At 41.1% G+C, this 24,630-nt stretch overlaps 4 non-coding genes across 4 annotated transcripts; all 4 read right to left on the minus strand.

Annotated features, from left to right (window-relative positions):
• Window positions 1-2,716: 2,716 nt before the first annotated feature.
• Window positions 2,717-2,798, minus strand: TRNAS-AGA (transfer RNA serine (anticodon AGA)). The gene has a single exon. It is a non-coding gene; the product is annotated as a tRNA-Ser (tRNA).
• Window positions 2,799-5,658: 2,860 nt separating this feature from the next.
• Window positions 5,659-5,740, minus strand: TRNAS-AGA (transfer RNA serine (anticodon AGA)). Its single transcript has one exon. It is a non-coding gene; the product is annotated as a tRNA-Ser (tRNA).
• Window positions 5,741-17,430: 11,690 nt separating this feature from the next.
• Window positions 17,431-17,512, minus strand: TRNAS-AGA (transfer RNA serine (anticodon AGA)). The gene has a single exon. It is a non-coding gene; the product is annotated as a tRNA-Ser (tRNA).
• A 2,969-nt stretch (window positions 17,513-20,481) lies between these two features.
• On the minus strand, window positions 20,482-20,563 carry TRNAS-AGA (transfer RNA serine (anticodon AGA)). Its single transcript has one exon. It is a non-coding gene; the product is annotated as a tRNA-Ser (tRNA).
• Between the last annotated feature and the right edge of the window lie 4,067 nt (window positions 20,564-24,630).

Below are 24,630 nucleotides of genomic sequence, written 5' to 3' on the forward strand. Positions count from 1 at the left end.
TATATCTCTAGTTTGGAATACCATAGGCTTGCATGCATACTCCCATGGGTCACTCAAGTTTTTTGGACCCTATTGCACTCTGTTTTCGTGCTGCTTTTAGTATATGGCCCATATTACAGAAGTCTACCATCTTTGAGTATTTGAGGCTCCTTTGTAAGTACTTTATATTTTTTCCTTGAAGAGCTATATAATAAAGGGGTCCGGGAAAGATTGCATTTATGGAAGATAAAAGAAGGCCCACTTGTCTCACCAAATGCTGTAGAGAAACCTGATGTTTTACTCATGTTATCCTTAGTTCGTTTTTGTTAGACCTTGCATTCTTAAGGTGGTCCCAACCCCACCTTATTGCTTTTCACCTCCGCATTTTGCTGTATCTTTTTGTTGGCCTTAGGACTCTGATCACTTTATCGCTACTAATCAGTGCTGAAGTGCACGTGCTTCTTCCTTAATCATGTGTATAATTGGAGTATACCTGACTGACAGATTTAATTTACTTGAAAGCCCCTTGTAAAGTGGTATACCATATACCCAGGGACTGATTGTGCCACCCAAAGAAATAGCATTTCAAACCTGTCTCAAGCCTGCTACTGCAGTGCCTGTGCTGCAGTGTACTGCTACTACGACTTGGCATTTAAAACTACTTGCCAAGCCTTAAACTTCAATTTTATTACATATCAGTAACCCCTAAGGTAGGCCCTAAGTAGTCCTAGGGGCATCATGCTATGTAAGTAAAAGGTAAGACATGTACTGTGGTAGTTTGTATGTCCTAGTAGTATCAAACAGTCAATTACATTTTTCACTACTGTGAGGTCTGCCCCTCTCATAGGTTAGCATTGGGTATTCCCTTATACTTTTTGGGGGGTAATTCCATATCAGAGAGGAGAAGCTTTATTTATTTATTGATAAATCCTATCTACTGGTGAGGTTGGATTTAATCTTACTATTGTATAAATGCCATTTTTAGAGAGTGAGCATTTCTCTGCACTTACTGCTCTATTTGCATGAAAACCTGTCTTCAATTGACGTCTGGATTGGGCTGCGAGACAGCTACATATGTGCATTCCCTGTAGACAGCCACAACACAGGTCACTCAACTGCAACTGCATTCATCTGCATTCTGATTGGCCTGGGGGAGAGCTCCGCTCCCCTTACCGCAAATATGTTCAAGAACGATAATTTATGTCAGTAAGTACAGTATACCTACATCTTATAATCATGTGTGTTTAAATAATTTGTCGTTAGATCGTTTAAATATTGAAAAGTATCTGTTTTTAATAGACATATTACAAAAACAACTGGTACATTTGGGAATTCTGTAAAGGAAAAACCCAACTGCCGTGACATTGCCAACCACAATGCTGTGACTCGGATTCGAACCGAGGTTGCTGCGGCCACAACGCAGAGTACTAACCACTATACGATCACGGCGAGCTACTTGGGCTCAATAACATACAGTGACATGAAGAAATTATAATTTTGAACACTCAGGGCTACTCCTGTGATAGGCTGAATGTGTTCATTGCTTCCTCATTCCTTATACAAAAGCTTTATCTCCTCAGTGGTTGATAGGCTGAAACCGTTTTCTGGCCGCTTGCTTGTGAACTGGCAGGAGTCAAAGATCACACATACACTGGTGGGCCTGTGATGGGACACCAATGCAGAGAAACACACCTGGCGCAGATATTCTATTCTGTTTATTAGACCTGCATCTCCCCTGTACCTCCTCAAGCCATCTGTATGTGAAGCAAGAAAGAGTTAAGGAACGGTCCATCTACACTTTTATTGGGAGGATGCTGCCGTGAGCTCCTCCCAGCTAATCACACAAACAGCAGTAAAGCAAGATAACTACACAGTTAGGGGAGACTGCATGGTTAGGTTTTTGAGGAATTATTGAAACTGACCTCAGTGACCCATAATCAGAGCTGTGGCTAATGACAGCATGCCTAATTATGATGAAGCAAGCACCATGGCTCGTAGGGGCCCCGCAACACACTTTTCTTAGCTCATTGAATTAAAGTATAAACTCCTGCCATGTGTGAGTGGTAAAGGCTTGTTAATTTTGTTGGTTTTCAAATTCACGTCTGACAACAAGACGAAGGAACATTGGGGCATCAGACGCTTTGGAAAGTAGCCACCAACCGCAGAGAAAGAGAGAAAGAGGGAAAAGACAGTATGAGGTGTGGAGAAAACAGCAGCAGGTACAAGGAGCTCAAATGAGATTAATGGCGCATAAATAGAGCACGTAAAGGAACAGTTCAAAACTAAGAAAAGGGAAAGAAAAGACTAGGAAAAAACACAGAAAGAGCTTGTAGATTAAATTCTCTTCCAGGGACAGCAGGTTAAGAGAAATTACACAGGGAGCAGTTAAGCTTGTAACATGGGGGAGAATAGAAAAGAAAATGCAGTTTTATGAAGTGTGTTTGCCTAATCCAGCTAGCACTTTTATTTTATTTCTCTGTTTGCTTCTTTTATTGGTAAAGTAAGTTTCAAGTGCATGCACAGGTATGACCGAGAGAGCCAGGGTATAATAATTTGAAGCGTTTGTACCAGCGCTAATGAAGGACGAGAGTTATAGCAAAGATATGAAAGGGGGAGCGATAATAAATATGTGATATGGCAATAGTGACACCAAAATAAGCCACCTATTTATAAAACTGACATGGAAGAAATACTAAAGGTTAACTTCTGAAATTGTAGCCGATGTTAAAAAGATTCTCGTTGTCGGCAGGATTCGAACCTGCGCGGGGAGACCCCAATGGATTTCTAGTCCATCGCCTTAACCACTCGGCCACAACGACTGACTGTATGGCGTGTGCACATAATCTGTATGCAAGTTTTCAAGGTGTCCCACAGCACATTCCTGATATTCTGCAATGCACTTTTTAAAAATAATGTATTTTTCAGCAGGCACATTCTCTCCTAAAAACAAAAATTGCATGCGTATATCTCTAGTTTGGAATACCATAGGCTTGCATGCATACTCCCATGGGTCACTCAAGTTTTTTGGACCCTATTGCACTCTGTTTTCGTGCTGCTTTTAGTATATGGCCCATATTACAGAAGTCTACCATCTTTGAGTATTTGAGGCTCCTTTGTAAGTGCTTTATATTTTTTCCTTGAAGAGCTATATAATAAAGGGGTCCGGGAAAGATTGCATTTATGGAAGATAAAAGAAGGCCCACTTGTCTCACCAAATGCTGTAGAGAAACCTCATGTTTTACTCATGTTATCCTTAGTTCGTTTTTGTTAGACCTTGCATTCTTAAGGTGGTCCCAACCCCACCTTATTGCTTTTCACCTCCGCATTTTGCTGTATCTTTTTGTTGGCCTTAGGACTCTGATCACTTTATCGCTACTAATCAGTGCTGAAGTGCACGTGCTTCTTCCTTAATCATGTGTATAATTGGAGTATACCTGACTGACAGATTTAATTTACTTGAAAGCCCCTTGTAAAGTGGTATGCCATATACCCAGGGACTGATTGTGCCGCCCAAAGAAATAGCATTTCAAACCTGTCTCAAGCCTGCTACTGCAGTGCCTGTGCTGCAGTGTACTGCCACTTCGACTTGGCATTTAAAACTACTTGCCAAGCCTTAAACTCCAATTTTATTACATATCAGTAACCCCTAAGGTAGGCCCTAAGTAGTCCTAGGGGCATCATGCTATGTAAGTAAAAGGTAAGACATGTACTGTGGTAGTTTGTATGTCCTAGTAGTATCAAACAGTCAATTACATTTTTCACTACTGTGAGGTCTGCCCCTCTCATAGGTTAGCATTGGGTATTCCCTTATACTTTTTGGGGGGTAATTCCATATCAGAGAGGAGAAGCTTTATTTATTTATTGATAAATCCTATCTACTGGTGAGGTTGGATTTAATCTTACTATTGTATAAATGCCATTTTTAGAGAGTGAGCATTTCTCTGCACTTACTGCTCTATTTGCATGAAAACCTGTCTTCAATTGACGTCTGGATTGGGCTGCGAGACAGCTACATATGTGCATTCCCTGTAGACAGCCACAACACAGGTCACTCAACTGCAACTGCATTCATCTGCATTCTGATTGGCCTGGGGGAGAGCTCCGCTCCCCTTACCGCAAATATGTTCAAGAACGATAATTTATGTCAGTAAGTACAGTATACCTACATCTTATAATCATGTGTGTTTAAATAATTTGTCGTTAGATCGTTTAAATATTGAAAAGTATCTGTTTTTAATAGACATATTACAAAAACAACTGGTACATTTGGGAATTCTGTAAAGGAAAAACCCAACTGCCGTGACATTGCCAACCACAATGCTGTGACTCGGATTCGAACCGAGGTTGCTGCGGCCACAACGCAGAGTACTAACCACTATACGATCACGGCGAGCTACTTGGGCTCAATAACATACAGTGACATGAAGAAATTATAATTTTGAACACTCAGGGCTACTCCTGTGATAGGCTGAATGTGTTCATTGCTTCCTCATTCCTTATACAAAAGCTTTATCTCCTCAGTGGTTGATAGGCTGAAACCGTTTTCTGGCCGCTTGCTTGTGAACTGGCAGGAGTCAAAGATCACACATACACTGGTGGGCCTGTGATGGGACACCAATGCAGAGAAACACACCTGGCGCAGATATTCTATTCTGTTTATTAGACCTGCATCTCCCCTGTACCTCCTCAAGCCATCTGTATGTGAAGCAAGAAAGAGTTAAGGAACGGTCCATCTACACTTTTATTGGGAGGATGCTGCCGTGAGCTCCTCCCAGCTAATCACACAAACAGCAGTAAAGCAAGATAACTACACAGTTAGGGGAGACTGCATGGTTAGGTTTTTGAGGAATTATTGAAACTGACCTCAGTGACCCATAATCAGAGCTGTGGCTAATGACAGCATGCGTAATTCTGATGAAGCAAGCACCATGGCTCGTAGGGGCCCCACAACACACTTTTCTTAGCTCATTGAATTAAAGTATAAACTTCTGCCATGTGTGAGTGGTAAAGGCTTGTTAATTTTGTTGCTTTTCAAATTCACGTCTGACAACAAGAGGAAGGAACATTGGGGCATCAGACGCTTTGGAAAGTAGCCACTTACCGCAGAGAAAGAGAGAAAGAGGGAAAAGGCAGTATGAGGTGTGGAGAAAACAGCAGCAGGTACAAGGAGCTCAAATGAGATTAATGGCGCCTAAATAGAGCACGTAAAGGAACAGTTACAAATCTAAGAAAAGGGAAAGAAAAGACTAGGAAAAAACACAGAAAGAGCTTGTAGATGAAATTCTCTTCCAGGAACAGCAGGTTAAGAGAAATTACACAGGGAGCAGTTAAGCTTGTAACACGGGGGAGAATAGAAAAGAAAATGCAGTTTTATGAAGTGTGTTTGCCTAATCCAGCTAGCACTTTTATTTTATTTCTCTATTTGCTTCTTTTATTGGTAAAGTAAGTTTCAAGTGCATGCACAGGTATGACCGAGAGAGCCAGGGTATAATAATTTGAAGCGTTTGCACCAGCGCTAATGAAGGACGAGAGTTATAGCAAAGATATGAAAGGGGGAGCGATAATAAATATGTGATATGGCAATAGTGACACCAAAATAAGCCACCTATTTATAAAACTGACATGGAAGAAATACTAAAGGTTAACTTCTGAAATTGTAGCCAATGTTAAAAAGATTCTCGTTGTCGGCAGGATTCGAACCTGCGCGGGGAGACCCCAATGGATTTCTAGTCCATCGCCTTAACCACTCGGCCACAACAACTGACTGTGAGGCGTGTGCACATAATCTGTATGCAAGTTTTCAACGTGTCCCACAGCACATTCCTGATATTCTGCAATGCACTTTTTAAAAATAATGTTTTTTTTTTCAGCAGGCACATTCTCTCCTAAAAACAAAAATTGCATGCGTATATCTCTAGTTTGGAATACCATAGGCTTGCATGCATACTCTCATGGGTCACTCAAGTTTTTTGGACCCTATTGCACTCTGTTTTCGTGCTGCTTTTAGTATATGGCCCATATTACAGAAGTCTACCATCTTTGAGTATTTGAGGCTCCTTTGTAAGTGCTTTATATTTTTTCCTTGAAGAGCTGTATAATAAAGGGGTCCGGGAAAGATTGCATTTATGGAAGATAAAAGAAGGCCCACTTGTCTCACCAAATGCTGTAGAGAAACCTGATGTTTTACTCATGTTATCCTTAGTTCGTTTTTGTTAGACCTTGCATTCTTAAGGTGGTCCAACCCCACCTTATTGCTTTTCACCTCCGCATTTTGCTGTATCTTTTTGTTGGCCTTAGGACTCTGATCACTTTATCGCTACTAATCAGTGCTGAAGTGCACGTGCTTCTTCCCTAATAATGTGTATAATTGGAGTATACCTGACTGACAGATTTAATTTACTTGAAAGCCCCTTGTAGAGTGGTATACCATATACCCAGGGACTGATTGTGCCACCCAAAGAAATAGCATTTCAAACCTGTCTCAAGCCTGCTACTGCAGTGCCTGTGCTGCAGTGTACTGCCACTTCGACTTGGCATTTAAAACTACTTGCCAAGCCTTAAACTCCAATTTTATTACATATCAGTAACCCCTAAGGTAGGCCCTAGGTAGTCCTAGGGGCATCATGCTATGTATGTAAAAGGTAAGACATGTACTGTGGTAGTTTGTATGTCCTAGTAGTATCAAACAGTCTATTACACTTTTTCACTACTGTGAGGTCTGCCCCTCTCATAGGTTAGCATTGGGTATTCCCTTATACTTTTTGGGGGGTAATTCCATATCAGAGAGGAGAAGCTTTATTTATTTATTGATAAATCCTATCTACTGGTGAGGTTGGATTTAATCTTACTATTGTATAAATGCCATTTTTAGAGAGTGAGCATTTCTCTGCACTTACTGCTCTATTTGCATGAAAACCTGTCTTCAATTGACGTCTGGATTGGGCTGCGAGACAGCTACATATGTGCATTCCCTGTAGACAGCCACAACACAGGTCACTCAACTGCAACTGCATTCATCTGCATTCTGATTGGCCTGGTGGAGAGCCCCGCTCCCCTTACCGCAAATATGTTCAAGAACGATAATTTATGTCAGTAAGTACAGTATACCTACATCTTATAATCATGTGTGTTTAAATAATTTGTCGTTAGATCGTTTAAATATTGAAAAGGATCTGTTTTTAATAGACATTTTACAAAAACAACTGGTACATTTGGGAATTCTGTAAAGGAAAAACCCAACTGCTGTGACATTGCCAACCACAATGCCGTGACTCGGATTAAAACCGAGGTTGCTGCGGCCACAACGCAGAGTACTAACCACTATACGATCACGGCGAGCTACTTGGGCTCAATAACGTACAGTGACATGAAGAAATTATAATTCGGAACACTCAGGGCTACTCCTGTGATAGGCTGAATGTGTTCATTTCTTCCTCATTCCTTATACAAAGGCTTTATCTCCTCAGTGGTTGATAGGCTGAAACCATTTCCTGGCCGCATGCTTGTGAACTGGCAGGAGTCAAAGATCACACATACACTGGTGGGCCTGTGATGGGACACCAATGCAGAGAAACACACCTGGCGCAGATATCCTATTCTGTTTATTAGACCTGCATCTCCCCTGTACCTCCTCAAGCCATCTGTATGTGAAGCAAGAAAGAGTTAAGGAACGGTCCATCTACACTTTTATTGGGAGGATGCTGCCGTGAGCTCCTCCCAGCTAATCACACAAACAGCAGTAAAGCAAAATAACTACACAGTTAGGGGGGACTGCATGGTTAGCTTTTTGAGGAATTATTGAAACTGACCTCAGTGACCCATAATAAGAGCTGTGGCTAATGACTGCATGCCTAATTATGATGAAGCAAGCACCATGGCTCGGAGGGGCCCCACAACACACTTTTCTTAGCTCATTGAATTAAAGTATAAACTCCGGCCATGTGTGAGTTGTAAAGGCTTGTTAATTTTGTTGCTTTTCAAATTCACGTCTGACAACAAGACGAAGGAACATTGGGGCATCAGACGCTTTGGAAAGTAGCCACCAACCGCAGAGAAAGAGAGAAAGAGGGAAAAGACAGTATGAGGTGTGGAGAAAACAGCAGCAGGTACAAGGAGCTCAAATGAGATTAATGGCGCCTAAATAGAGCACGTAAAGGAACAGTTACAAATCTAAGAAAAGGGAAAGAAAAGACTAGGAAAAAATACAGAAAGAGCTTGTAGATGAAATTCTCTTCCAGGAACAGCAGGTTAAGAGAAATTACACAGGGAGCAGTTAAGCTTGTAACACGGGGGAGAATAGAAAAGAAAATGCAGTTTTATGAAGTGTGTTTGCCTAATCCAGCTAGCACTTTTATTTTATTTCTCTATTTGCTTCTTTTATTGGTAAAGTAAGTTTCAAGTGCATGCACAGGTATGACCGAGAGAGCCAGGGTATAATAATTTGAAGCGTTTGCACCAGCGCTAATGAAGGACGAGAGTTATAGCAAAGATATGAAAGGGGGAGCGATAATAAATATGTGATATGGCAATAGTGACACCAAAATAAGCCACCTATTTATAAAACTGACATGGAAGAAATACTAAAGGTTATCTTCTGAAATTGTAGCCGATGTTAAAAAGATTCTCGTTGTCGGCAGGATTCGTACCTGCGCGGGGAGACCCCAATGGATTTCTAGTTCATCGCCTTAACCACTCGGCCACAACAACTGACTGTAAGGTGTTTGCACATAATCTGTATGCAAGTTTTCAAGGTGTCCCACAGCAAATTCCTGATATTCTGCAATGCACTTTTTAAAAATAATGTATTTTTCAGCAGGCACATTATCTCCTAAAAACAAAAATTGCATGCGTATATATCTAGTTTGGAATACCATAGGCTTGCATGCATACTCCCATGGGTCACTCAAGTTTTTTGGACCCTATTGCACTCTGTTTTCGTGCTTCTTTTAGTATATGGCCCATATTACAGAAGTCTACCATCTTTGAGTATTTGAGGCTCCTTTGTAAGTGCTTTATATGTTTTCCTTGAAGAGCTATATAATAAAGGGGTCCGGGAGAGATTGCATTTATGGAAGATAAAAGAAGGCCCACTTGTCTCACCAAATGCTGTAGAGAAACCTGATGTTTTACTCATGTTATCCTTAGTTCGTTTTTGTTAGACCTTGCATTCTTAAGGTGGTCCCAACCCCACCTTATTGCTTTTCACCTCCGCATTTTGCTGTATCTTTTTGTCGGCCTTAGGACTCTGATCACTTTATCGCTACTAATCAGTGCTGAAGTGCACGTGCTTCTTCCCTAATCATGTGTATAATTGGAGTATACCTGACTGACAGATTTAATTTACTTGAAAGCCCCTTGTAAAGTGGTATACCATATACCCAGGGACTGATTGTGCCACCCAAAGAAATAAGCATTTCAAACCTGTCTCAAGCCTGCTACTGCAGTGCCTGTGCTGCAGTGTACTGCCACTTCGACATGGCATTTAAAACTACTTGCCAAGCCTTAAACTCCAATTTTATTACATATCAGTAACCCCTAAGGTAGGCCCTAAGTAATCCTAGGGGCATCATGCTATGTAAGTAAAAGGTAAGACATGTACTGTGGTAGTTTGTATGTCCTAGTAGTATCAAACAGTCTATTACATTTTTCACTACTGTGAGGTCTGCCCCTCTCATTGGTTAGCATTGGGTATTCCCTTATACTTTTTGGGGGGTAATTCCATATCAGAGAGGAGAAGCTTTATTTATTTATTGATAAATCCTATCTACTGATGAGGTTGGATTTAATCTTACTATTGTATAAATGCCATTTTTAGAGAGTGAGCATTTCTCTGCACTTACTGCTCTATTTGCATGAAAACCTGTCTTCAATTGACGTCTGGATTGGGCTGCGAGACAGCTACATATGTGCATTCCTTGTAGACAGCCACAACACAGGTCACTCAACTGCAACTGCATTCATCTGCATTCTGATTGGCCTGGGGGAGAGCCCCGCTCCCCTTACCGCAAATATGTTCAAGAACGATAATTTATGTCAGTAAGTACAGTATACCTACATCATATAATCATGTGTGTTTAAATAATTTGTCGTTAGATCGTTTAAATATTGAAAAGGAACTGTTTTTAATAGACATTTTACAAAAACAACTGGTACATTTGGGAATTCTGTAAAGGAAAAACCCTACTGCCGTGACATTGCCAACCACAATGCCGTGACTCGGATTAAAACCGAGGTTGCTGCGGCCACAACGCAGAGTACTAACCACTATACGATCACGGCGAGCTACTTGGGCTCAATAACGTACAGTGACATGAAGAAATTATAATTCAGAACACTCAGGGCTACTCCTGTGATAGGCTGAATGTGTTCATTGCTTCCTCATTCCTTATACAAAGGCTTTATCTCCTCAGTGGTTGATAGGCTGAAACCGTTTCCTGGCCGCCTGCTTGTGAACTGGCAGGAGTCAAAGATCACACATACACTGGTGGGCCTGTGATGGGACACCAATGCAGAGAAACACACCTGGCGCAGATATCCTATTCTGTTTATTAGACCTGCATCTCCCCTGTACCTCCTCAAGCCATCTGTATGTGAAGCAAGAAAGAGTTAAGGAACGGTCCATCTACACTTTTATTGGGAGGATGCTGCCGTGAGCTCCTCCCAGCTAATCACACAAACAGCAGTAAAGCAAAATAACTACACAGTTAGGGGGGACTGCATGGTTAGGTTTTTGAGGAATTATTGAAACTGACCTCAGTGACCCATAACCAGAGCTGTGGCTAATGACTGCATGCCTAATTATGATGAAGCAAGCACCTTGGCTCGTAGGGGCCCCGCAACACACTTTTCTTAGCTCATTGAATTAAAGTATAAACTCCGGCCATGTGTGAGTTGTAAAGGCTTGTTAATTTTGTTGCTTTTCAAATTCACGTCTGACAACAAGACGAAGGAACATTGGGGCATCAGACGCTTTGGAAAGTAGCCACCAACCGCAGAGAAAGAGAGAAAGAGGGAAAAGACAGTATGAGGTGTGGAGAAAACAGCAGCAGGTACAAGGAGCTCAAATGAGATTAATGGCGCCTAAATAGAGCACGTAAAGGAACAGTTACAAATCTAAGAAAAGGGAAAGAAAAGACTAGGAAAAAATACAGAACGAGCTTGTAGATGAAATTCTCTTCCAGGAACAGCAGGTTAAGAGAAATTACACAGGGAGCAGTTAAGCTTGTAACACGGGGGAGAATAGAAAAGAAAATGCAGTTTTATGAAGTGTGTTTGCCTAATCCAGCTAGCACTTTTATTTTATTTCTCTATTTGCTTCTTTTATTGGTAAAGTAAGTTTCAAGTGCATGCACAGGTATGACCGAGAGAGCCAGGGTATAATAATTTGAAGCGTTTGCACCAGCGCTAATGAAGGACGAGAGTTATAGCAAAGATATGAAAGGGGGAGCGATAATAAATATATGATATGGCAATAGTGACACCAAAATAAGCCACCTATTTATAAAACTGACATGGAAGAAATACTAAAGGTTATCTTCTGAAATTGTAGCCGATGTTAAAAAGATTCTCGTTGTCGGCAGGATTCGTACCTGCGCGGGGCGACCCCAATGGATTTCTAGTTCATCGCCTTAACCACTCGGCCACAACAACTGACTGTAAGGTGTGTGCACATAATCTGTATGCAAGTTTTCAAGGTGTCCCACAGCAAATTCCTGATATTCTGCAATGCACTTTTTAAAAATAATGTATTTTTCAGCAGGCACATTCTCTCCTAAAAACAAAAATTGCATGCGTATATCTCTAGTTTGGAATACCATAGGCTTGCATGCATACTCCCATGGGTCACTCAAGTTTTTTGGACCCTATTGCACTCTGTTTTCGTGCTTCTTTTAGTATATGGCCCATATTACAGAAGTCTACCATCTTTGAGTATTTGAGGCTCCTTTGTAAGTGCTTTATATTTTTTCATTGAAGAGCTATATAATAAAGGGGTCCGGGAAAGATTGCATTTATGGAAGATAAAAAAAGGCCCACTTGTCTCACCAAATGCTGTAGAGAAACCTGATGTTTTACTCATGTTATCCTTAGTTCGTTTTTGTTAGACCTTGCATTCTTAAGGTGGTCCCAACCACACCTTATTGCTTTTCACCTCCGCATTTTGCTGTATCTTTTTGTTGGCCTTAGGACTCTGATCACTTTATCGCTACTAATCAGTGCTGAAGTGCACGTGCTTCTTCCTTAATCATGTGTATAATTGGAGTATACCTGACTGACAGATTTAATTTACTTGAAAGCCCCTTGTAAAGTGGTATACCATATACCCAGGGACTGATTGTGCCACCCAAAGAAATAAGCATTTCAAACCTGTCATAAGCCTGCTACTGCAGTGCCTGTGCTGCAGTGTACTGCCACTTCGACTTGGCATTTAAAACTACTTGCCAAGCCTTAAACTCCAATTTTATTACATATCAGTAACCCCTAAGGTAGGCCCTAGGTAGTCCTAGGGGCATCATGCTATGTAAGTAAAAGGTAAGACATGTACTGTGGTAGTTTGTATGTCCTAGTAGTATCAAACAGTCTATTACATTTTTCACTACTTTGAGGTCTGCCCCTCTCATTGGTTAGCATTGGGTATTCCCTTATACTTTTTGGGGGGTAATTCCATATCAGAGAGGAGAAGCTTTATTTATTTATTGATAAATCCTATCTACTGGTGAGGTTGGATTTAATCTTACTATTGTATATATGCCATTTTTAGAGAGTGAGCATTACTCTGCACTTACTGCTCTATTTGCATGAAAACCTGTCTTCAATTGACGTCTGGATTGGGCTGCGAGACAGCTACATATGTGCATTCCCTGTAGACAGCCACAACACAGGTCACTCAACTGCAACTGCATTCATCTGCATTCTGATTGGCCTGGGGGAGAGCCCCGCTCCCCTTACTGCAAATATGTTCAAGAACGATAATTTATGTCAGTAAGTACAGTATACCTACATCTTATAATCATGTGTGTTTAAATAATTTGTCGTTAGATCGTTTAAATATTGAAAAGGATCTGTTTTTATTAGACATTTTACAAAAACAACTGGTACATTTGGAAATTCTGTAAAGGAAAAACGCAACTGCCGTGACATTGCCAACCACAATGCTGTGACTCTGTTTAAAATCGAGGTTGCTGCGGCCACAACGCAGAGTACTAACCACTATACGATCACGGCGAGCTACTTGGGCTCAATAACGTACAGTGACATGAAGAAATTATAATTCGGAACACTCAGGGCTACTCCTGTGATAGGCTGAATGTGTTCATTGCTTCCTCATTCCTTATACAAAGGCTTTATCTCCTCAGTGGTTGATAGGCTGAAACCGTTTCCTGGCCGCCTGCTTGTGAACTGGCAGGAGTCAAAGATCACACATACACTGGTGGGCCTGTGATGGGACACCAATGCAGAGAAACACACCTGGCGCAGATATTCTATTCTGTTTATTAGACCTGCATCTCCCCTGTACCTCCTCAAGCCATCTGTATGTGAAGCAAGAAAGAGTTAAGGAACGGTCCATCTACACTTTTATTGGGAGGATGCTGCCGTGAGCTCCTCCCAGCTAATCACACAAACAGCAGTAAAGCAAGATAACTACACAGTTAGGGGGGACTGCATGGTTAGGTTTTTGAGGAATTATTGAAACTGACCTCAGTGACCCATAATCAGAGCTGTGGCTAATGACTGCATGCCTAATTATGATGAAGCAAGCACCATGGCTCGTAGGGGCCCCGCAACACACTTTTCTTAGCTCATTGAAATAAAGTATAAACTCCGGCCATGTGTGAGTGGTAAAGGCTTGTTCATTTTGTTGCTTTTCGAATTCACGTCTGACAACAAGACGAAGGAACATTGGGGCATCAGACGCTTTGGAAAGTAGCCACCAACCGCAGAGAAAGAGAGAAAGAGGGAAAAGACAGTATGAGGTGTGGAGAAAACAGCAGCAGGTACAAGGAGCTCAAATGAGATTAATGGCGCATAAATAGAGCACGTAAAGGAACAGTTCAAATCTAAGAAAAGGGAAAGAAAAGACTAGGAAAAAACACAGAAAGAGCTTGTAGATGAAATTCTCTTCCAGGGACAGCAGGTTAAGAGAAATTACACAGGGAGCAGTTAAGCTTGTAACACGGGGGAGAATAGAAAAGAAAATGCAGTTTTATGAAGTGTGTTTGCCTAATCCAGCTAGCACTTTTATTTTATTTCTCTATTTGCTTCTTTTATTGGTAAAGTAAGTTTCAAGTGCATGCACAGGTATGACCGAGAGAGCCAGGGTATAATAATTTGAAGCGTTTGCACAAGCGCTAATGAAGGACGAGAGTTATAGCAAAGATATGAAAGGGGGAGCGATAATAAATATGTGATATGGCAATAGTGACACCAAAATAAGCCACCTATTTATAAAACTGACATGGAAGAAATACTAAAAGTTAACTTCTGAAATTGTAGCCGATGTTAAAAAGATTCTCGTTGTCGGCAGTATTCGAACCTGCGCGGGGAGACCCCAATGGATTTCTAGTCCATCGCCTTAACCACTCGGCCACAACAACTGACTGTAAGGTGTGTGCACATAATCTGTATGCAAGTTTTCAAGGTGTCCCACAGCACATTCCTGATATTCTGCAATGCACTTTTTAAAAATAATGTATTTTTCAGCAGGCACATTTTCTCCTAAAAACAAAAATTGCATGCGTATATCTCTAGTTTGGAATACCATAGGCTTGCATGCATACTCTCATGGGTCACTCAAGTTTTTTGGACCCTATTGCACTCTGTTTTCGTGCTTCTTTTAGTATATGGCCCATATTACAGAAGTCTACCATCTTTGAGTATTTGAGGCTCCTTTGTAAGTGCTTTATATATTTTCCTTGAAGAGCTATATAATAAAGGGGTCCGGGAAAGATTGCATTTATGGAAGATAAAAGAAGGCCCACTTGTCTCACCAAATGCTGTAGAGAAACCTGATGTTTTACTCATGTTATCCTTAGTTCGTTTTTGTTAGACCTTGCATTCTTAAGGTGGTCCCAACCCCACCTTATTGCTTTTCACCTCCGCATTTTGCTGTATCTTTTTGTTGGCCTTAGGACTCTGATCACTTTATCGCTACTAATCAGTGCTGAAGTGCACGTGCTTCTTCCCTAATCATGTGTATAATTGGAGTATACCTGACTGACAGATTTAATTTACTTGAAAGTCCCTTGTAAAGTGGTATACCATATACCCAGGGACTGATTGTGCCGCCCAAAGAAATAGCATTTCAAACCTGTCTCAAGCCTGCTACTGCAGTGCCTGTGCTGCAGTGTACTGTCACTTCGACTTGGCATTTAAAACTACTTGCCAAGCCTTAAACTCCAATTTTATTACATATCAGTAACCCCTAAGGTAGGCCCTAAGTAGTCCTAGGGGCATCATGCTATGTAAGTAAAAGGTAAGACATGTACTGTGGTAGTTTGTATGTCCTAGTAGTATCAAACAGTCTATTACATTTTTCACTACTGTGAGGTCTGCCCCTCTCATAGGTTAGCATTGGGTATTCCCTTATACTTTTTGGGGGGTACTTCCATATCAGAGAGGAGAAGCTTTATTTATTTATTAATAAATCCTATCTACTGGTGAGGTTGGATTTAATCTGACTATTGTATAAATGCCATTTTTAGAGAGTGAGCATTTCTCTGCACTTACTGCTCTATTTGCATGAAAACCTGTCTTCAATTGACGTCTGGATTGGGCTGCGAGACAGCTACATATGTGCATTCCCTGTAGACAGCCACAACACAGGTCACTCAACTGCAACTGCATTCATCTGCATTCTGATTGGCCTGGGGGAGAGCCCCGCTCCCCTTACCGCAAATATGTTCAAGAAAGATAATTTATGTCAGTAAGTACAGTATACCTACATCTTATAATCATGTGTGTTTAAATAATTTGTCGTTAGATCGTTTAAATATTGAAAAGGATCTGTTTTTAATAGACATTTTACAAAAACAACTGGTACATTTGGGAATTCTGTAAAGGAAAAACCCAACTGCCGTGACATTGCCAACCACAATGCCGTGACTCGGATTAAAACTGAGGTTGCTGCGGCCACAACGCAGAGTACTAACCACTATACGATCACGGCGAGCTACTTGGGCTCAATAACGTACAGTGACATGAAGAAATTATAATTCGGAACACTCAGGGCTACTCCTGTGATAGGCTGAATGTGTTCATTGCTTCCTCATTCCTTATACAAAAGCTTTATCTCCTCAGTGGTTGATAGGCTGAAACCGTTTCCTGGCCGACTGCTTGTGAACTGGCAGGAGTCAAAGATCACACATAAACTGGTGGGCCTGTGATGGGACACCAATGCAGAGAAACACACCTGGTGCAGATATTCTATTCTGTTTATTAGACCTGCATCTCCCCTGTACCTCCTCAAGCCATCTGTATGTGAAGCAAGATAGAGTTAAGGAACGGTCCATCTACACTTTTATTGGGAGGATGCTGCCGTGAGCTCCTCCCAGCTAATCACACAAACAGCAGTAAAGCAAGATAACTACACAGTTAGGGGGGACTGCATGGTTAGGTTTTTGAGGAATTATTGAAACTGACCTCAGTGACCCATAATCAGAGCTGTGGCTAATGACAGCATGCCTAATTATGATGAAGCAAGCACCATGGCTCGTAGGGGCACCACAACACACTTTTCTTAGCTCATTGAATTAAAGTATAAACTTCTGCCATGTGTGAGTGGTAAAGGCTTGTTAATTTTGTTGCTTTTCAAATTCACGTCTGACAACAAGACGAAGGAACATTGGGGCATCAGACGCTTTGGAAAGTAGCCACCAACCGCAGAGAAAGAGAGAAAGAGGGAAAAGACAGTATGAGGTGTGGAGAAAACAGCAGCAGGTACAAGGAGCTCAAATGAGATTAATGGCGCCTAAATAGAGCACGTAAAGGAACAGTTACAAATCTAAGAAAAGGGAAAGAAAAGACTAGGAAAAAATACAGAAAGAGCTTGTAGATGAAATTCTCTTCCAGGAACAGCAGGTTAAGAGAAATTACACAGGGAGCAGTTAAGCTTGTAACACGGGGGAGAATAGAAAAGAAAATGCAGTTTTATGAAGTGTGTTTGCCTAATCCAGCTAGCACTTTTATTTTATTTCTCTATTTGCTTCTTTTATTGGTAAAGTAAGTTTCAAGTGCATGCACAGGTATGACCGAGAGAGCCAGGGTATAATAATTTGAAGCGTTTGCACCAGCGCTAATGAAGGACGAGAGTTATAGCAAAGATATGAAAGGGGGAGCGATAATAAATATGTGATATGGCAATAGTGACACCAAAATAAGCCACCTATTTATAAAACTGACATGGAAGAAAAACTAAAGGTTAACTTCTGAAATTGTAGCCGATGTTAAAAAGATTCTCGTTGTCGGCAGGATTCGAACCTGCGCGGGGAGACCCCAATGGATTTCTAGTCCATTGCCTTAACCACTCGGCCACAACAACTGACTGTAAGCGTGTGCACATAATCTGTATGCAAGTTTTCAAGGTGTCCCACAGCAAATTCCTGATATTCTGCAATGCACTTTTTAAAAATAATGTTTTTTTCAGCAGGCACATTCTCTCCTAAAAACAAACATTGCATGCGTATATCTCTAGTTTGGAATACCATAGGCTTGCATGCATACTCTCATGGGTCACTCAAGTTTTTTGGACCCTATTGCACTCTGTTTTCGTGCTGCTTTTAGTATATGGCCCATATTACAGAAGTCTACCATCTTTGAGTATTTGAGGCTCCTTTGTAAGTGCTTTATATTTTTTCATTGAAGAGCTATATAATAAAGGGGTCCGGGAAAGATTGCATTTATGGAAGATAAAAGAAAGCCCACTTGTCTCACCAAATGCTGTAGAGAAACCTGATGTTTTACTCATGTTATCCTTAGTTCGTTTTTGTTAGACCTTGCATTCTTAAGGTGGTCCCAACCCCACCTTATTGCTTTTCACCTCCGCATTTTGCTGTATCTTTTTGTTGGCCTTAGGACTCTGATCACTTTATCGCTACTAATCAGTGCTGAAGTGCACGTGCTTCTTCCCTAATCATGTGTATAATTGGAGTATACCTGACTGACAGATTTAATTTACTTGAAAGCCCCTTGTAAAGTGGTATACCATATACCCAGGGACTGATTGTGCCGCCCAAAGAAATAGCATTTCAAACCTGTCTCAAGCCTGCTACTGCAGTGCCTGTGCTGCAGTGTACTGCCACTTCGACTTGGCATTTAAAACTACTTGCCAAGCCTTAAACTCCAATTTTATTACATATCAGTAACCCCTGAGGTAGGCCCTAAGTAGTCCTAGGGGCATCATGCTATGTAAGTAAAAGGTAAGGCATGTACTGTGGTATTTTGTATGTCCTAGTAGTATCAAACAATCTATTACATTTTTCACTACTGTGAGGTCTGCCCCTCTCATAGGTTAGCATTGGGTATTCTCTTATACTTTTTGGGGGGTAATTCCATATCAGAGAGGAGAAGCTTTATTTATTTATTGATAAATCCTATCTACTGGTGAGGTTGGATTTAATCTTACTGTTGTATAAATGCCATTTTTAGAGAGTGAGCATTTCTCTGCACTTACTGCTCTATTTGCATGAAAACCTGTCTTCAATTATTATTATTATTATTATTGCATTTCTTATATAGCGCCAGAATCGACCCCCGAAGGGGCATCTCCGCGCTTGCCTTGGGAACCCGTCCTGGTTTTTCCCTGTGAGATAGCATTGACGTCTGGATTGGGCTGCGAGACAGCTACATATGTGCATTCCCTGTAGACAGCCACAACACAGGTCACTCAACTGCAACTGCATTCATCTGCATTCTGATTGGCCTGGGGGAGAGCTCCGCTCCCCTTACCGCAAATATGTTCAAGAACGATAATTTATGTTAGTAAGTACAGTATACCTACATCTTATAATCATGTGTTTAAATAATTTGTCGTTAGATCGTTTAAATATTGAAAAGGATCTGTTTTTAATAGACATTTTACAAAAACAACTGGTACATTTGGGAATTCTGTAAAGGAAAAACCCAACTGCCGTGACATTGCCAACCACAATGCCTTGACTCAGATTCGAACCGAGGTTGCTGCGGCCACAACGCAGAGTACTAACCACTATACGATCACGGCGAGCTACTTGGGCTCAATAACGTACAGTGACATGAAGAAATTATAATTCGGAACACTCAGGGCTACTCATGGGATAGGCTGAATGTGTTCATTGCTTCCTCATTCCTTATACAAAGGCTTTATCTCCTCAGTGGTTGATAGGCTGAGACCGTTTCCTGGCCGCCTGCTTGTGAACTGGCAGGAGTCAAAGATCACACATACACTGGTGGGCCTGTGATGGGACACCAATGCAGAGAAACACACCTGGCGCAGATATTCTATTCTGTTTATTAGACCTGCATCTCCCCTGTACCTCCTCAAGCCATCTGTATGTGAAGCAAGAAAGAGTTAAGGAACGGTCCATCTACACTTTTATTGGGAGGATGCTGCCGTGAGCTCCTCCCAGCTAATCACACAAACAGCAGTAAAGCAAGATAACTACACAGTTAGGGGGGACTGCATGGTTAGGTTTTTGAGGAATTATTGAAACTGACCTCAGTGACCCATAATCAGAGCTGTGGCTAATGGCTGCATGCCTAATTATGATGAAGCAAGCACCATGGCTCGTAGGGGCCCAACAACACACTTTTCTTAGCTCATTGAATTAAAGTATAAACTTCTGCCATGTGTGAGTGGTAAAGGCTTGTTAATTTTGTTGCTTTTCAAATTCACGTCTGACAACAAGACGAAGGAACATTGGGGCATCAGACGCTTTGGAAAGTAGCCACCAACCTCAGAGAAAGAGAGAAAGAGGGAAAAGACAGTATGAGGTGTGGAGAAAACAGTAGCAGGTACAAGGAGCTCAAATGAGATTAATGGCGCCTAAATAGAGCACGTAAAGGAACAGTTACAAATCTAAGAAAAGGGAAAGAAAAGACTAGGAAAAAACACAGAAAGAGCCTGTAGATGAAATTCTCTTCCAGGGACAGCAGGTTAAGAGAAATTACACAGGGAGCAGTTTTACTTGTAACACGGGGGAGAAGAGAAAAGAAAATGCAGTTTTATGAAGTGTGTTTGCCCAATCCAGCTAGCACTTTTATTTTATTTCTCTATTTGCTTCTTTTATTGGTAAAGTAAGTTTCAAGTGCATGCACAGGTATGACCGAGAGAGCCAGGGTATAATAATTTGAAGCGTTTGCACCAGCGCTAATGAAGGACGAGAGTTATAGCAAAGATATGAATGCGGGAGCGATAATAAATATGTGATATGGCAATAGTGACACCAAAATAAGCCACCTATTTATAAAACTGACATGGAAGAAATACTAAAGGTTATCTTCTGAAATTGTAGCCGATGTTAAAAAGATTCTCGTTGTCGGCAGGATTCGAACCTGCGCGGTAAGACCCCAATGGATTTCTAGTCCATCGCCTTAACCACTCGGCCACAACAACTGACTGTAAGGCGTGTGCACATAATCTGTATGCAAGTTTTGAAGGTGTCCCACAGCAAATTCCTGATATTCTGCAATGCACTTTTTAAAAATAATGTTTTTTTCATCAGGCACATTCTCTCCTAAAAACAAAAATTGCATGCGTATATCTCTAGTTTGGAATACCATAGGCTTGCATGCATACTCTCATGGGTCACTCAAGTTTTTTGGACCCTATGGCACTCTGTTTTTGTGCTGCTTTTAGTATATGGCCCATATTACAGAAGTCTACCATCTTTGAGTATTTGAGGCTCCTTTGTAAGTGCTTTATATTTTTTCCTTGAAGAGCTATATAATAAAGGGGTCCGGGAAAGATTGCATTTATGGAAGGTAAAAGAAGGCCCACTTGTCTCACCAAATGCTGTAGAGAAACCTGATGTTTTACTCAGGTTATCCTTAGTTCGTTTTTGTTAGACCTTGCATTCTTAAGGTGGTCCCAACCCCACCTTATTGCTTTTCACCTCCGCATTTTGCTGTATCTTTTTGTTGGCCTTAGGACTCTGATCACTTTATCGCTACTAATACGTGCTGAAGTGCACGTGCTTCTTCCTTAATCATGTGTATAATTGGAGTATACCTGACTGACAGATTTAATTTACTTGAAAGCCCCTTGTAAAGTGGTATACCATATAACCAGGGACTGATTGTGCCGCCCAAAGAAATAGCATTTCAAACCTGTCTCAAGCCTGCTACTGCAGTGCCTGTGCTGCAGTGTACTGCCACTTCGACCTGCCATTTAAAACTACTTGCCAAGCCTTAAACTCCAATTTTATTACATATCAGTAACCCCTAAGGTAGGCCCTAAGTAGTTCTAGGGGCATCATGCTATGTAAGTAAAAAGTAAGGCATGTACTGTGGTATTTTGTATGTCCTAGTAGTATCAAACAGTCTATTACATTTTTCACTACTGTGAGGTCTGCCCCTCTCATGGGTTAGCATTGGGTATTCTCATACTTTTTGGGGGGTAATTCCATATCAGAGAGGAGAAGCTTTATTTATTTATTGATAAATCCTATCTACTGGTGAGGTTGGATTTAATCTTACTGTTGTATAAATGCCATTTTTAGAGAGTGAACATTTCTCTGCACTTACTGCTCTATTTGCATGAAAACCTGTCTTTAATTGACGTCTGGATTGGGCTGCGAGACAGCTACATATGTGCATTCCCTGTAGACAGCCACAACACAGGTCACTCAACTGCAACTGCATTCATCTGCATTCTGATTGGCCTGGGGGAGAGCTCCGCTCCCCTTACCGCAAATATGTTCAAGAACGATAATTTATGTCAGTAAGTACAGTATACCTACATCTTATAATCATGTGTTTAAATAATTTGTCGTTAGATCGTTTAAATATTGAAAAGGATCTGTTTTTAATAGACATTTAACAAAAACAACTGGTACATTTGGGAATTCTGTAAAGGAAAAACCCAACTGCCGTGACATTGCCAACCACAATGCCTTGACTCGGCTTCGAACCGAGGTTGCTGCGGCCACAACGCAGAGCACTAACCACTATACGATCACGGCGAGCTACTTGGGCTCAATAACGTACAGTGACATGAAGAAATTATAATTCGGAACACTCAGGGCTACTCCTGTGATAGGCTGAATGTGTTCATTGCTTCCTCATTCCTTATACAAAGGCTATATCTCCTCAGTGGTTGATAGGCTGAAACCGTTTCCTGGCCGCCTGCTTGTGAACTTGCAGGAGTCAAAGATCACACATACACTGGTGGGCCTGTGATGGGACACCAATGCAGAGAAACACACCTGGCGCAGATATTCTATTCTGTTTATTAGACCTGCATCTCCCCTGTACCTCCTCAAGCCATCTGTATGTGAAGCAAGAAAGAGTTAAGGAACGGTCCATCTACACTTTTATTGGGAGGATGCTGCCGTGAGCTCCTCCCAGCTAATCACACAAACAGCAGTAAAGCAAGATAACTACACAGTTAGGGGGGACTGCATGGTTAGGTTTTTGAGGAATTATTGAAACTGACCTCAGTGACCCATAATCAGAGCTGTGGCTAATGACTGCATGCCTAATTATGATGAAGCAAGCACCATGGCTCGTAGGGGCCCAACAACACACTTTTTTTAGCTCATTGAATTAAAGTATAAACTTCTGCCATGTGTGAGTGGTAAAGGCTTGTTAATTTTGTTGCTTTTCAAATTCACGTCTGACAACAAGACGAAGGAACATTGGGGCATCAGACGCTTTGGAAAGTAGCCACCAACCGCAGAGAAAGAGGGAAAAGACAGCCTGAGGTGTGGAGAAAACAGCAGCAGGTACAAGGAACTCAAATGAAATTAATGGTGCCTAAATAGAGCACGTAAAGGAACAGTTACAAATCTAAGAAAAGGGAAAGAAAAGACTAGGAAAAAACACAGAAAGAGCCTGTAGATGAAATTCTCTTCCAGGGACGAGCCTGTAGATGAAATTCTCTTCCAGGGACAGCAGGTTAAGAGAAATTACACAGGGAGCAGTTAAGCTTGTAACACGGGGGAGAATAGAAACGAAAATGCAGTTTTATGAAGTGTGTTTGCCCAATCCAGCTAGCACTTTTATTTTATTTCTCTATTTGCTTCTTTTATTGGTAAAGTAAGTTTCAAGTGCATGCACAGGTATGACCGAGAGAGCCAGGGTATAATAATTTGAAGCGTTTGCACCAGCGCTAATGAAGGACGAGAGTTATAGCAAAGATATGAAAGGGGGAGCGATAATAAATATGTGATATGGCAATAGTGACACCAAAATAAGCCACCTATTTATAAAACTGACATGGAAGAAATACTAAAGGTTATCTTCTGAAATTGTAGCCGATGTTAAAAAGATTCTCGATGTCGGCAGGATTCGAACCTGCGCGGGAATACCCCAATGGATTTCTAGTCCATCGCCTTAACCACTCAGCCACAACAACTGACTGTAAGGTGTGTGCACATAATCTGTATGCAAGTTTTGAAGGTGTCCCACAGCAAATTCCTGATATTTTGCAATGCACTTTTTAAAAATAATGTTTTTTTCAGCAGGCACATTCTCTCCTAAAAACTAAAATTGGATGCGTATATCTCTAGTTTGGAATACCATAGGCTTGCATGCATACTCTCATGGGTCACTCAAGTTTCTTGGACCCTATGGCACTCTGTTTTCGTGCTGCTTTTAGTATATGGCCCATATTACAGAAGTCTACCATCTTTGAGTATTTGAGGCTCCTTTGTAAGTGCTTTATATTTTTTCCTTGAAGAGCTATATAATAAAGGGGTCCGGGAAAAATTGTATTTATGGAAGATAAAAGAAGGCCCACTTGTCTCACCAAATGCTGTAGAGAAACCTCATGTTTTACTCATGTTATCCTTAGTTCGTTTTTGTTAGACCTTGCATTCTTAAGGTGGTCCCAACCCCACCTTATTGCTTTTCACCTCCGCATTTTGCTGTATCTTTTTGTTGGCCTTAGGACTCTGATCACTTTATCGCTACTAATCAGTGCTGAAGTGCACGTGCTTCTTCCCTAATCATAAGTATAATTGGAGTATACCTGACTGACAGATTTAATTTACTTGAAAGCCCCTTGTAAAGTGGTATACCATATACCCAGGGACTGATTGTGCTGCCCAAAGAAATAGCATTTCAAACCTGTCTCAAGCCTGCTACTGGAGTGCCTGTGCTGCAGTGTACTGCCACTTCGACTTTGCATTTAAAACTACTTGCCAAGCCTTAAACTCCAATTTTATTACATATCAGTAACCCCTAAGGTAGGCCCTAGGTAGTCCTAGGGGCATCATGCTATGTAAGTAAAAGGTAAGACATGTACTGTGGTAGTTTGTATGTCCTAGTAGTATCAAACAGTCTATTACATTTTTCACTACTGTGAGGTCTGCCCCTCTCATAGGTTAGCATTGGGTATTCCCTTATACTTTTTGGGGGGTAATTCCATATCAGAGAGGAGAAGCTTTATTTATTTATTGATAAATTCTATCTACTGTTGAGGTTGGATTTCATCTTACTATTGTATAAATGCCATTTTTA

The sequence above is a fragment of the Lissotriton vulgaris genome, chromosome 1_1 (assembly GCF_964263255.1).
Source record: "Lissotriton vulgaris chromosome 1_1, aLisVul1.2, whole genome shotgun sequence".
NCBI lineage: Eukaryota > Metazoa > Chordata > Amphibia > Caudata > Salamandridae > Lissotriton > Lissotriton vulgaris.